This window comes from Trifolium pratense, linkage group LG7, assembly GCF_020283565.1.
Source record: "Trifolium pratense cultivar HEN17-A07 linkage group LG7, ARS_RC_1.1, whole genome shotgun sequence".
In the NCBI taxonomy this organism is placed as follows: Eukaryota; Viridiplantae; Streptophyta; class Magnoliopsida; order Fabales; family Fabaceae; genus Trifolium; species Trifolium pratense.
In genome coordinates, this window is record NC_060065.1 from 15286545 (window position 1) to 15298507 (window position 11963).

The following is an 11963-nucleotide window of genomic DNA, read 5'->3' on the forward strand; positions in this document are numbered from 1 at the left end:
GGTATTGTTGGTATTATGAAAAGTCCACACCAAAATTCATGTATTTTCTTTATATATAGTATAGAAGTATAGATAGATATACACTGAACCATTATTTGTGACGAATACATAAAAAATTGAATAATTTATCATTGATAATTATAATCAAATTTATATATTTACTAGCGGGCCAGACAAGCGTGTTCCGTGTTTGCATGTGTCTAACTTATGTCCAAAAAAAATGTCTTATGTTATGGTAAGTTTGTTAATAAAAAAATTTATGCTAAAAAAAAAAGATGTGTCTTATGTTATGGTGAGTTTGTTAATAAAATATTTTTGTTGCTACTAAAAGAATCAAGGATATTGTTGGTATTATGAAAAGTTCACACCGAAACTCATTTATTCTCTTTAAACTAAATTTATTATAAAAAAGAGAAACATATATTAAAATTTTAATTTTTTTATAATAAAATTTTAAAATCTTATATAAAAAAAAAAGATAATAAAATTTTAAAAAATTACTGTATTGTTTTAAAAAAGATAATAATATATATTTACAAGTATTGTTTTAGAAAAAGAAAAAAGTACTGTATTGTTTTTTTTTTGTTGAAAGATAGTAGTACTACTGTATTGTTTTAGAGAACGATACGATATGTGTTCACTCAAATTAATACTACTGTATTGTTTTAGAGAACGATATGATATGCGTTCACTCAAATTTGGTAAGCTAACTTCATTAAAATAAAAATTAAAAAAAAAATTGGTAAGCTAACTGACAGTAAGGTCCAACGATTCGTAAAAAAAAAAAAAAAATAAGTCCAACAATATCTTATCCAACGTTTGTATTTTTAAATTGCATCATTACCGTTGAATATTTCACCATCCGCGTTATCTTAGCCATCTATGCTGACCCCGCCTTCTATATAAACCGCCTCTGCTATCAATCAAGTCTTCCTCATCCTCGTCAAAGGAGCACGCTCTATATCTCTCTCGTTTGTTCTTCATCCTAAATTCTTAATTACTACTTTGTTGATAATCTTGAATTTTTTCATTGCACAGTTTTGATTGTTCTTCTTCTTCTTCTTCAGATCGGCTTCTCAAACTCGATTAAATGACTCGATTTTAGGGTTTGCAGTTCTTGATTTCTTCGATTTCATGGATATCGTTGTTGAATTGCGTTTTCATATGCTATTTTCGGATTATAGATATCAAGAATTTCACAATTCTTCAATGGTTAATCGAGATTTGCGTTTATCGATTTTGCAGCAAGCTGAAACGTTTTAGGGTTCTTGATTCGATGCATGAGAACGGAGAACAATCAGATAGGTAAATCAATTTTCTTCGATGAGTGTCCTTCTTTATGGTTTTTATTTTTTCTTTGGCCTTGATGCAAGATAATCGAATTGAACCTTGAATGTGTTTTTCTGCAGCATGATTCTTCAATAACTTTCTTATGGAGCCTCTAGTTTGTTGTGATTTGGTGATCTCTAATAAAAAAATATTCTTTCAATCTTTTTTCATCAATTAAACTTATTCTTATTCTCACACTTTATATTTCTTGATTTCTTGATATGTTGGCCAGATTCTCTGCTCCGTGATTGCTTAATACCATATTGTAGGCATCAAGAATCAGAATTTTACACGATCACATTTTCATGAATCTTTTACTTATCAGTCATTAGGAATTATTATTTGTATAAATTTATTGTTATAATTCTTCTGTTAGATAATAGATAATTGAGACGTGCATTGTTGGTTTTGCAGTGAACTGAAGTCAAAATACTAACTTGCTTCATAGCATGGTGCCTCGAGATTTGGTTTGGCTATCTTTAATAAAAAATTTGTTTCAACCTTTCTTTATTGATTCTTATATCATATTTCTTGATTTGGTATTTACTATTTGGTTCTTTGGTAGAAGATATGATTTAAAATATTTTATTCTAAAGTTTGCTTGTTCTTGTGTTCAATTTTCTTTTGTTTCTTGATTCCTTGATATGTTGATTTGTTGGCCAGGTTGTGTTTTCCATGGTTGCTATAAACTAGAACAAGAGATTGCTAGTGATATATGCTTTTTCCCTATTGTAGATAACAAGAAATTGACACAATCAACACTTCTCTTGACTCTTCTTTTAAATCGGTTATCAAGATTATTTGTCTAAATTTTGTATATAATTCTTCATAATTGGATAATCAAGATACACTTTATCCATTTTGCAGTTATATTCTAGCAACATAAGAACGGAGAATGACACCAATAGATAAATCAGTTTTTTCATTGAGTTGTTCTTCATTTTTTTTTTTGGCTCAAAATATATGAATTGAAGTTTGAAATTGTTTTCTCTCTAGCGTGATTTGTCAAATTAATAAAATTCTACAAAGCATGGAATCTATCATTTTTGATTTGGTAATATCTATAAAATTATTTTCTGTTTTAAAATTTCTTCATCCAATCTGAGAGTATATATATATGTTGATTTTTTATTTACATTTTGGTGTTTCAGGAGAAGTAATCAGTGAACATAGGATTTCTTCGGTTTCTATATCTCCCTCTTCTGTGATTTTCATGTGTTGCGTTCTTATTCTTGTTGATTATTTTGTTCTCTTAATTCTGAAGTTTGATTGGTTTATTGTTGGTTTCAATTTTGGAGTTTGTTGTTCTTATTTTAATTTTAATGATCTGGTTGTTGTGTTTGTTAGAGTTTCATTTACGGTTCTTCTAACTCCTCATTAGTAACAAATATTATACTATGTAAACTGGTGTTCTGCATTTAATTTGTTGGCAGAATGCTGGAGTTCTCATTTGAATTTTCTGTTTTAAGGTGTTTCCAATTGTGTATCAGTTATTCTCTGTTGGCAAACTTCATTTTCATTTCAGTTATTCTCTGTGTTTTAGTGTCCAGTCTTTTTTGTTTTCGTTCCATGGTTACGTGCGAGAGATATTGATGTGCGAGTAGGGTTGCTGGTTTTATCTGAATAGTTCAGCTCACTACTGTTTCCTTACATTAATGTTTCTGTATGACATCTTTCTGTATTACACGATTCTGGAAAAGTTGGGACAACTTTGTGATATTGTATTTGTGATATGCTGATCAGAGGCTTGGTTTAGAGAATTATGCTAATCTTTTGTCTTTTTTCTTCTTTTTTTTCTACAACTATTTGCCACACTACCCCATCATTGTACTGTTTTCTTATATTTAGGTTTTTGACATATAATTGACAGTGCGAAAGTTTACTCAATTCTGAAGAAAGTGGACAGCTTTGTGGGGTTTTTTTCTAGCCGTGATCTAAACGTCTTGATATGAAGGTGTCCCCTGCTAGTTTAGCAGTTTTTGCATCAGGAGTGTGAGTGTGTAACATACAAGATTCTAAGCCTTTTGAATTTAATGAGTTTTGTTTCTTCCTTGAATGTAGATGCCCATCTCTTTCTTGGATAATCAAGATATACACGTCTGTTTTGCAGTAAGCTGATGACCTTGGAGGTTGCTGTTCTTATTTTAATGACCTACTGCTATTAACGTATCAATTTTCTTCAATGAGTGTCCTTCTTTGTTGTTTTTATTTTTTCTTGGGTTTGATGCAAGATAAATGAATTGAATTGTGAACGTGTTTTTCTGCAGCATGGTTCTTCAATAACTTTCTTATGGATCCTCTGCTTTTGTGAAATGGTGATTTCTAGTAAAAAATATTCATTTCAATCTTTTTTCATTAATTCTTATTATTTATGCTTATTCTCATATTGTAGCCATCAAGAATTATTTCTATAAATTTATTGATATAATTCCTCATTAGATAATAGATAATTGAGACGTGTGTTGTCGGTTTTGCAGCGAGCTAAAGTCCAAATAGCGATTCTTGATTGAGTAGATAAAGAACAGAGAGAGAACAATCAGATATATAAATCTTGATTGAGTAGATAAGAACAGAGAACAACCAGATAGATAAATCAAATTTCTTCAATGAATCATTCTTTTTTAATTTTTATTTCTTGGCTTTGATGCAAAATAAATGAATTGAACTTTGAACATGTTTTCTGCAGCTTGGTTTGTCAAAATAATAACTTTCTTCATAGCATGGCGCCTCGAGATTTGGTTAGATAATAGATAATTGAGACGCTTGTTGTCGATTTTGCAGCGAGCTGAAGTCCAAATAGCCATTCTTGATTGAACGGATAAGAACAGAGAATAATCAGATAGATAAATCGAATTTCTTCAATGAATCGTTCTGTTTTAATTTTTATTTCTTGGCTTTCATGCAAAATAAATTAATTGAACTTTGAACGTGTTTTCTGCAGCTTGGTTTGTCAAAATAATAACTTTCTTTATCGCATGGAGCCTCGAGATTTGGTTTGGCGGTATTTAGTAAAAACATTTGTTGCAATTTTCTTTATTGATTCTTATATCATATGATTTGCTATTAACTCTTTGGTTCTGCAGGAGAAGATGTGATCTTAATTTTTCAATTCTAAAGTTTGCCTGTTGTGTTCAATTCTCTTTTGTTTCTTGATTTCTTGATCTGTTGGCCAGGTTGTTCTTTCCATGATTGCTTAATTTCGGGGTTGCTATAAACGAGAATAGGAGATTGTTAGTGATATGCTTTTATCACCGTCGTTATCAACAAATTCAGCAATCACACTTCTCTCGACTCTTCTTTTAAATCGGTTATCAAGAATTATTTGTCTAAATATTGTATATAATTCTTCATAATTGGATAATCGAGATACACTTCTTATCCATTTTGCAGTGAGCTGAGAAGTCTTCTATTCTAGCACAGATAAGAATGGAGAATGACACCAATAGATAAATCAGTTTTTTTTTTTCCCATTAGTTGTTCTTCATTTTTATTTCTTGGATTCACATATATGAATTGAAATTTGAACATGTTTGCTATGTCCGTGATTTGTCAAGTTAATAAAATTGTACATAGCATGGAGCCTATCATTTTTGATTTGGTGATATCTGTTCAATATTTTTTTGTTTTAAAATTTCTTCATCCACTCTGAGAGTATATATATGTTGATTTGTTATTTACTCTTTGGTGTTTCAGGAGAAGTAGTCAATGAACATATGATTTCGTCGGGTTCTGTATCTTCCTCTTCTGTGATTTTCATGTGTTGCGTTCGTATTCTTTTTTTGTTGATTATTTGGTTCTCTTAATTCTGAAGTTTGATTTGTTTATTGTTGGTTTCAATTTTGGAGTTTGTTGTTTTGTTTAATTTGTTGGCAGAATGCTGGAGTTCTCATGTGAATTTTCTGTTTTAAGGTGTTTCCAATTGAACATCAGATAATGGTAATAATGTTTTGCGAAACTTGACACATGATTACCACGCCAGGTTGAATTGTGAATTGAAACTGTCTGTTTTCTACCATGTAGTTTTTTTACATTCTTCTTGATTGCGAAACTTGCTATGTAGTATCAAGCAATCAGGTTCATTTTGGCAAAATCTTCTTGATTGTTTATCATTTTACTCCTTTACCCCTTAGGTTTTCCTTACATTTAGCTTTTTTTACACCTTAGGTTTTCTTACATTTAGTTTTTTGACAATGTAATCTGACAAAAATTATCCATGATTCTGGACCTATGATGTTCTTCACAGGTAAGTGTTACATGGGTTTGGTGTGCAATAGAAGCCTCTTTTATCAATCACATCGCACCTTGTTAATTTTTGTCTGAAGTGGGGAAAGTAGAGATAAGTGCCTTTGCCCCTTCTGGACTTGTTCTTTTCGTTTCAGTCTTTCTTTGTTGATTCTGAGAGCAAATATTTATTTTTGATTTACTATTTGGTGCTGTAGGAATTTTATGATTCTAAAGGTTTTGTTTGTTCTGGTTTCCTCTGTGATGACTTAATTTAAGGGTTTGTTGTTCCTTTTTTTCATGGATCTGGTTTTATAGACAAAAATTATTCGGGATCTACGTTGTAACATCCTTTTCTCAGATCTGTTATCACATTTCTGTTGACCCTTATTTTACGGATAGGTTTCCAAGATTTTGCAGCGAGCTGCCGGAGATAATCGAGATTGGATCTAAAACGTTTCGCGATACTTGATTCGACGCATAAGAACGGAGAACAATCAGATAGATAAAACAAATTTTCTTCAATGAGTGTCCTTCTTTTATGGTTTTTATTTTTTCTTTGCCCTTGATGCAAGATAATCGAATTGAACCGTGAATGTGGTTTTCTGCAGCATGATTCTTCAATAACTTTCTTGGGGAGCCTCTGGTTTTGTGATTTGGTGATCTCTAGTAAATTATATCCTTTCAATCTTTTGCATTAATTAAACTATTTTTCCTGTTCAAAAAATTGAACTTATTCTTATAGTATATATTTTTTGATATGTTGTGCTCCGTGATTGCTTAAATCTGATATTGTAGCCATCTGATGATTGCTTCTCATAAATCTCCGTTTACTTATCAGATAGATAAATCAATTTCCTTCAATGAGTGTCCTTCTTTATGGTTTTTATTTTTTCTTGGCTTTGATGCAAGATAAACGAATTGGACTGTGAACGTGTTTTTCTGCAGCATGGTTCTTCCATAACTTCCTTATGGAGCCTCTGGTTTTGTGTCTCTAGTAAAAAATATCCGTTCCAATCTTTTTTGATTAATTCTTATTATTTTTTCTTATTCGTATAGTATACTTATATTTCTTGATTTCTTGATATGTTGGCCAGATTGTGTGCTCCGTGATTGCTTAATCTCATATTGCAGCCATCAAGAATCAGAATTTTACACGATCACACTTCTCATGAATCTTTTTTTACTTATCAGTCATCAAGAATTATTTGCATTTATTGATATAATTCTTCATTAGATAATAGATAATTGAGACGTGCGTTGTCGGTTTTGCAGTGAGCTGAAGTCCAAATAGCAATTCTTGATTGAATGGATAAGAACAGAGAACAATGAGATAGATAATTCGAATTTCTTCAATGAATCGTTCCTTTTTATATTTTTATTTCTTGGCTTTGATGATGCAAAATAAATTAATTGAAGTTTGAACGCGTTTTCTGCAGCTTGGTTTGTCAAAATAATAACTTTCTTCATAGCATGGTGCCTCGATATTTGGTTTGGCGGTCATAGTAAAAACATTTGTTTCAATCTTTCTTTATCGATTCGTATATCATATATTTCTTGATTTCTTGATTTGGTGTTTACTCTTTGGTTCTGCAGGAGAAGATGTGATTTTAATTTTTCAATTCTGAAGTTTGCCTGTTGTGTTCAATTTTCTTTTGTTTCTTGATCTGTTGGCCAGGTTGTTTTTTCCATGATTGCTTAATTTCAGGTTTGCTATATACGAGAATAGGAGATTGTTAGTGATATGCCTTTCTATATCAAGAAATTCACGCAATTACACTTCTCAACTCTTCTTTTAACTCGATTATCAAGAATTATTTGTCTAATTTTTGTATATAATTCTTTATACATTTTATACACTTTTTATACATTTTGCTGAGAAGTCTTCTATTCTAGCAACAGATAAGAACAGAGAATGACACCAATAGATAAATTAGTTTTTTCAGTTTTTCATTAGTTGTTCTTCATTTTTATTTCTTGGCTGATATACAAATTGAAGTTTTTAAAATTCTTCTTTGTTTTTAAAATTTCTTCATCCACTTTGAGAGTATATATATGTTGATTAGTTATTTACTCTTTGGTGTTTCAGGAGAAGTAGTCAGTGAACATATGATTTCTTCGGGTTTTATATCTTCCTCTTCTGTGATCATGTGTTGCATTCTCATTCTTTTTCTTGGTGATTATTTCGTTCTCGTAATTCTGAAGTTTGATTTGTTTATTGTTGGTTACAATTTTAAAGTTTGTTGTTCTGCGTTTAATTAGTTGGCAGAGTGCTGGAATTCTCATGTGAATTTTCTGTTTTAAGGTGTTTCCAATTGAGTACCAGATAATGGTAATGTTTTGTGAAACTTGATACATGATTATCACCCAGGTTGAATTGTGAATTGAAACTGTTTGTTTTCTGCTGTGTAGTTTGTTTCAAAGCTATATCATGCTATGTAGTATCAAGCAATCAGGTTCCTTTTGGCACAATCTTCTTAATTGTGAATCATTTTACTCCTTTACACCTTAGGTTTGGAGAAATATTTATTGTTTTTCTTGATATTTCTACGATGATTTGTCGTGGCATAATTTTTCTACACATCTCCTGGTGTTCACAGGGTATGTCTTACAAGAGATTAGTGTGCAAAAGACATCTCCTTTCTCAATAACACTGCACCTAGTTAATTTTGGTCTGCGAAGGGGAGAAATAGGAGATAAGTGCCTTTTCCCTTTGTACTACTAATCTTCTGTCAACCAATTTACATGTATCAACCAGTTATGTTGCTAGGCTTAAAGGATATCCTGTTAATAACAGTGGCCCAAGCACTTCTCTTTATTAGGAGGAATCTGAAATTGTCTGTTGATATGGAAACACAACGACCTTGAAATTTGATGCAAATTTGTTTTCATGAATCATCATCTCTACAGGCTGTGTCGTATACTCTCTACTGTCACTAGGGTATAGTTTGGTCATCTCTACTGAGGCTCTTTACATTTCAGGCTTTGTTTGATAATAATCAGTATCTACTTTTGGCTATTTCTTTGAGTTTTCTATGTGGGTTTGACACGGGATATTTGTGGCAGGCAGAGAGCTGAAGTATGGTTATTATCAGAGAGATGAAGATTGGTTATTATTGGAGAATGGGTTTAGATAATCCACATTTTTTCCATGAGTCATTCTTTATTTTAAATTTTGTGCTTTTGAGTACATGACATATAAAATTTTGTGCTTTGAGTACATGACATATAAATTGAACTTGAGCTTGCTTTTTTTTGACCAATGAATTTGCTTTTTCTGCCGTTTGGTTTGTCAAAATAATAACTTTGATTTGCTGTTGCCTAGTAAATTCTTTTTGTTTCAATCTTTATTGATTTTGAGAGCATATATTTCTTGATTTTTATCCTCCTAAAGGTTTCTTTTGATTTGCTCCTTGATGGATGAACTTTAGTGTTTGCAGTTCTATATTCTTTGACTTGCTTCTATAATCTAGATATCTAGCGATTTACATAGTAACGTGAGTTTCTCAGATCTGTTATCACACTTAGAATGACTCTTACTTTACGAAAGGTTATCAAGAATTATTTGTATAATTTTTATAATTCATCATTTGATAATCGAGAGATCCTTTATCCTTTTTGTAGCGAGATATCCTTTCCTCTTTCCAGCCAGCTGTGAGATCCTGATACAGTGGACAAGAATGGAGAAATTGAATTTTGAATATATATTGTTTTTCTGAAGTGTGGTTTGATTTCTCAAACTAATAACTTTCTTCATAGCATGGAGCATAGCATTTTGATTTGGTGATTATCTATTAAAATTGCCACAAATTTGTGGGGTTCACTTTGTAACTATGATTCCAGAGATAGATAAAATTCCAGAGAATGGTTCCAGATAGATAAATAAAATTCCTTCAATGAATCGTTCTTATTTATTTTAATTTCTGGGATTCAATTACTAGACATAAATTGAATTGTGTACATGTTTTTCTGCAGTGTGAAAAATTGCAACAACTTTGTGGGGTTCACTTCGTAACTATGATTCCAGGGATCAGTGGCTTGGTTTGAAGAAATCTTTTTGTTGTTTTTTGTTTATTTTCTACAACTATTTGTTGCGGCGTAATATTTCTGCACATGTATCATCTGTGGTATTCGCAGGGTCTGTGGTATACATGGGTTTGATCTGCAACAGAGGGCTCCTTTCTGAATCACACCGCACCTTGTTAATTTTTCTGTTTGGAGTGGAGAAGTAGGAGATGAGTGCCTCTTCTTGTATTATGTGTCTTCTATCAAGAAATTTAAATGCTACTTGCTCCTTTCTCATTCATCCTTGTGATATAATTGGTCCTTTTTACATATATCTGTTTCTGTTCCTTGAATCGTGTTGCTTAATCTCATATTGTAGCCAATCAAGAATCAAAATTTTACACGATAAAACTTCTCATCAATCTTCTTTTACTTATCAGTAATCAAGAATTATTTGTATAAATTTATTGTTATAATTCTTCTGTTAGATAATAGATAATTCAGACGTGCCTTGACGGTTTTGCAGCGAGCTGAAGTCCAAATGGCAATTCTTGATTGAATGGATAAGAACAGAGAACAATCAGATAGATAAATTGAATTTCTTCAATGAACAATCTTTTATAATTTTTATTTCTTGGCTTTGATGCATAATAAGTGAATTGAACTTTGAATGTGTTTTTCGCAGCTTGTCTTTCTTCATAGCATGGAGCCTCGAGATTTGGTTTGGCGATCTTTAGTAAAACATTTGTTTTAATCTTTCTTTATTAATTCTTATATCATATATATTTCTTGATTTGGTATTTAGTCTTTGGTTCTGCATGAGAAGATGTCATTTTAATTTTTCGATTCTAATGTTTGCTTGTTCATGTGTTCAATTTCTTTTGTTTCTTGATTTCTTGATCTGTTGGCCAGGTTGTTTTTTCCATGATTGCTTAATTTCAGGGTTCCTATAAACGAGAATAGGAGATTGTTAGTGATATGCTTTTTTCATATTGTAGATATCAAGAAATTCACCCAATTACACTTCTCTTGACTTGTCTTTTAATTGAAATACTCTTTTTATCCATTTTGCAGAGAGCTGAGAAGTCCTCTATTCTAGCAACAGATAAGAACGGAGAATGACATATACGAATTGAACTTTTTTCATTGAGTTCTTCATTTTTATCGAGTTGTTCATTCCATTTTTTCATTGAGTTGTTCTTCATTTTTATTTCTTGGCTCGACATATACGAATTGAAGTTTGATGTTTTCTCTGCAGCATGATTTGTCAAATTAATAAAATTCTACATAGCATGGAGCCTATCATTTTTGGTTTGGTGATATCTATTAAATTTTTTTTTTGTTTTAAAATTTCTTCATCCACTCTGAGAGTATATATATGTTGATTTGTTATTTACTCTTTGGTGTTTCAGGAGAAGTAGTCAGTGAACATATGATTTCTTCAGGTTCTATATCTTTCTCTTCTGTGATTTTCATGTGTTGCGTTCATATTCTTTTCTTGTTGATTATTTCGTTCTCTTAATTCTGGAGTTCTCATGTGAATTTTCTGTTATAAGGCGTTTCCAATTGAGTATAAGAAAATGGTAATGTTTTGCGAAACTTGATACATGACTGTTTTCTCTCGTGGAGTTTGTTTTGAAGCTATAACTTGCTATGTAGTATCAAGCAATCAGGTTCATTTTGGCACAATCTTCTTGATTGTGAATCATTTTACTCCTTTACACCTTCGGTTTTCTTACATTTAGTTTTTTGATAATGTAATTGAAAATAATTATCCACGATTCTGGACATATGATGTTCACACTGTTATCACATTTCTGTTGACTCTTATTTTACGGCAAATTTGTTTTCATGAATCATCATCTCTACATTCTGTGTTGTATATTATCTACTGGTGCTAGGCTATAATTTGGTCATCTCTACTAAGGCTCTTTACATTTCAGTCTTTGTTTGATAATAATCAGTATCTACTTTTGTCAATTTCTTTGAGTTTTCTGTGTGGGTTTGAGTGTTTGACACGGGATATTTGTGGCAGGCAGAGAGCTGAACTATGGTTATTATTGGAGAATGCATTCAGATTATCCACATTTTTTCAACGAGTCATTCTTCATTTTAAATTTTGTGCTTCGATTACATGACCTATTACAATGAGTCATTCTTTATTTTAAATTTTGTGCTTCGAGTACATGACATATAAATTGAACTTGAGCTTGCTTTTTTTTGACCAATGAATATGCTTTTTCTGCAGCTTGGTTTGTCAAAATAATATCTTCTGTCAACACATGGAGACTCAAGTTTTGATTTGTTGTTGCCTAGTAAATTCTTTTTGTTTATTAATTTTTTTTTGACAAGCAATCTTTATTAATTTTGAGAGCGTATATTTCTTGATTTATGATCTACTCTTCGGT

At 31.3% G+C, this 11963-nt stretch overlaps 1 long non-coding RNA gene across 8 annotated transcripts; it reads left to right on the forward strand.

Annotated features, from left to right (window-relative positions):
• Positions 1 to 936: 936 nt before the first annotated feature.
• LOC123896764 lies at positions 937 to 11862 on the forward strand. Of its 8 annotated transcripts, none has more exons than XR_006804569.1 (6): positions 937 to 971; positions 1068 to 1305; positions 1410 to 3283; positions 3391 to 3458; positions 3597 to 3654; positions 3807 to 11862. It is a non-coding gene; the product is annotated as an uncharacterized LOC123896764 (long non-coding RNA). The 8 variants fall into 8 exon arrangements; XR_006804567.1 differs by having other exon boundaries at positions 3597 to 3644; XR_006804571.1 differs by having other exon boundaries at positions 937 to 1305; positions 3391 to 3495; positions 3597 to 3644.
• Positions 11863 to 11963: the final 101 nt, after the last annotated feature.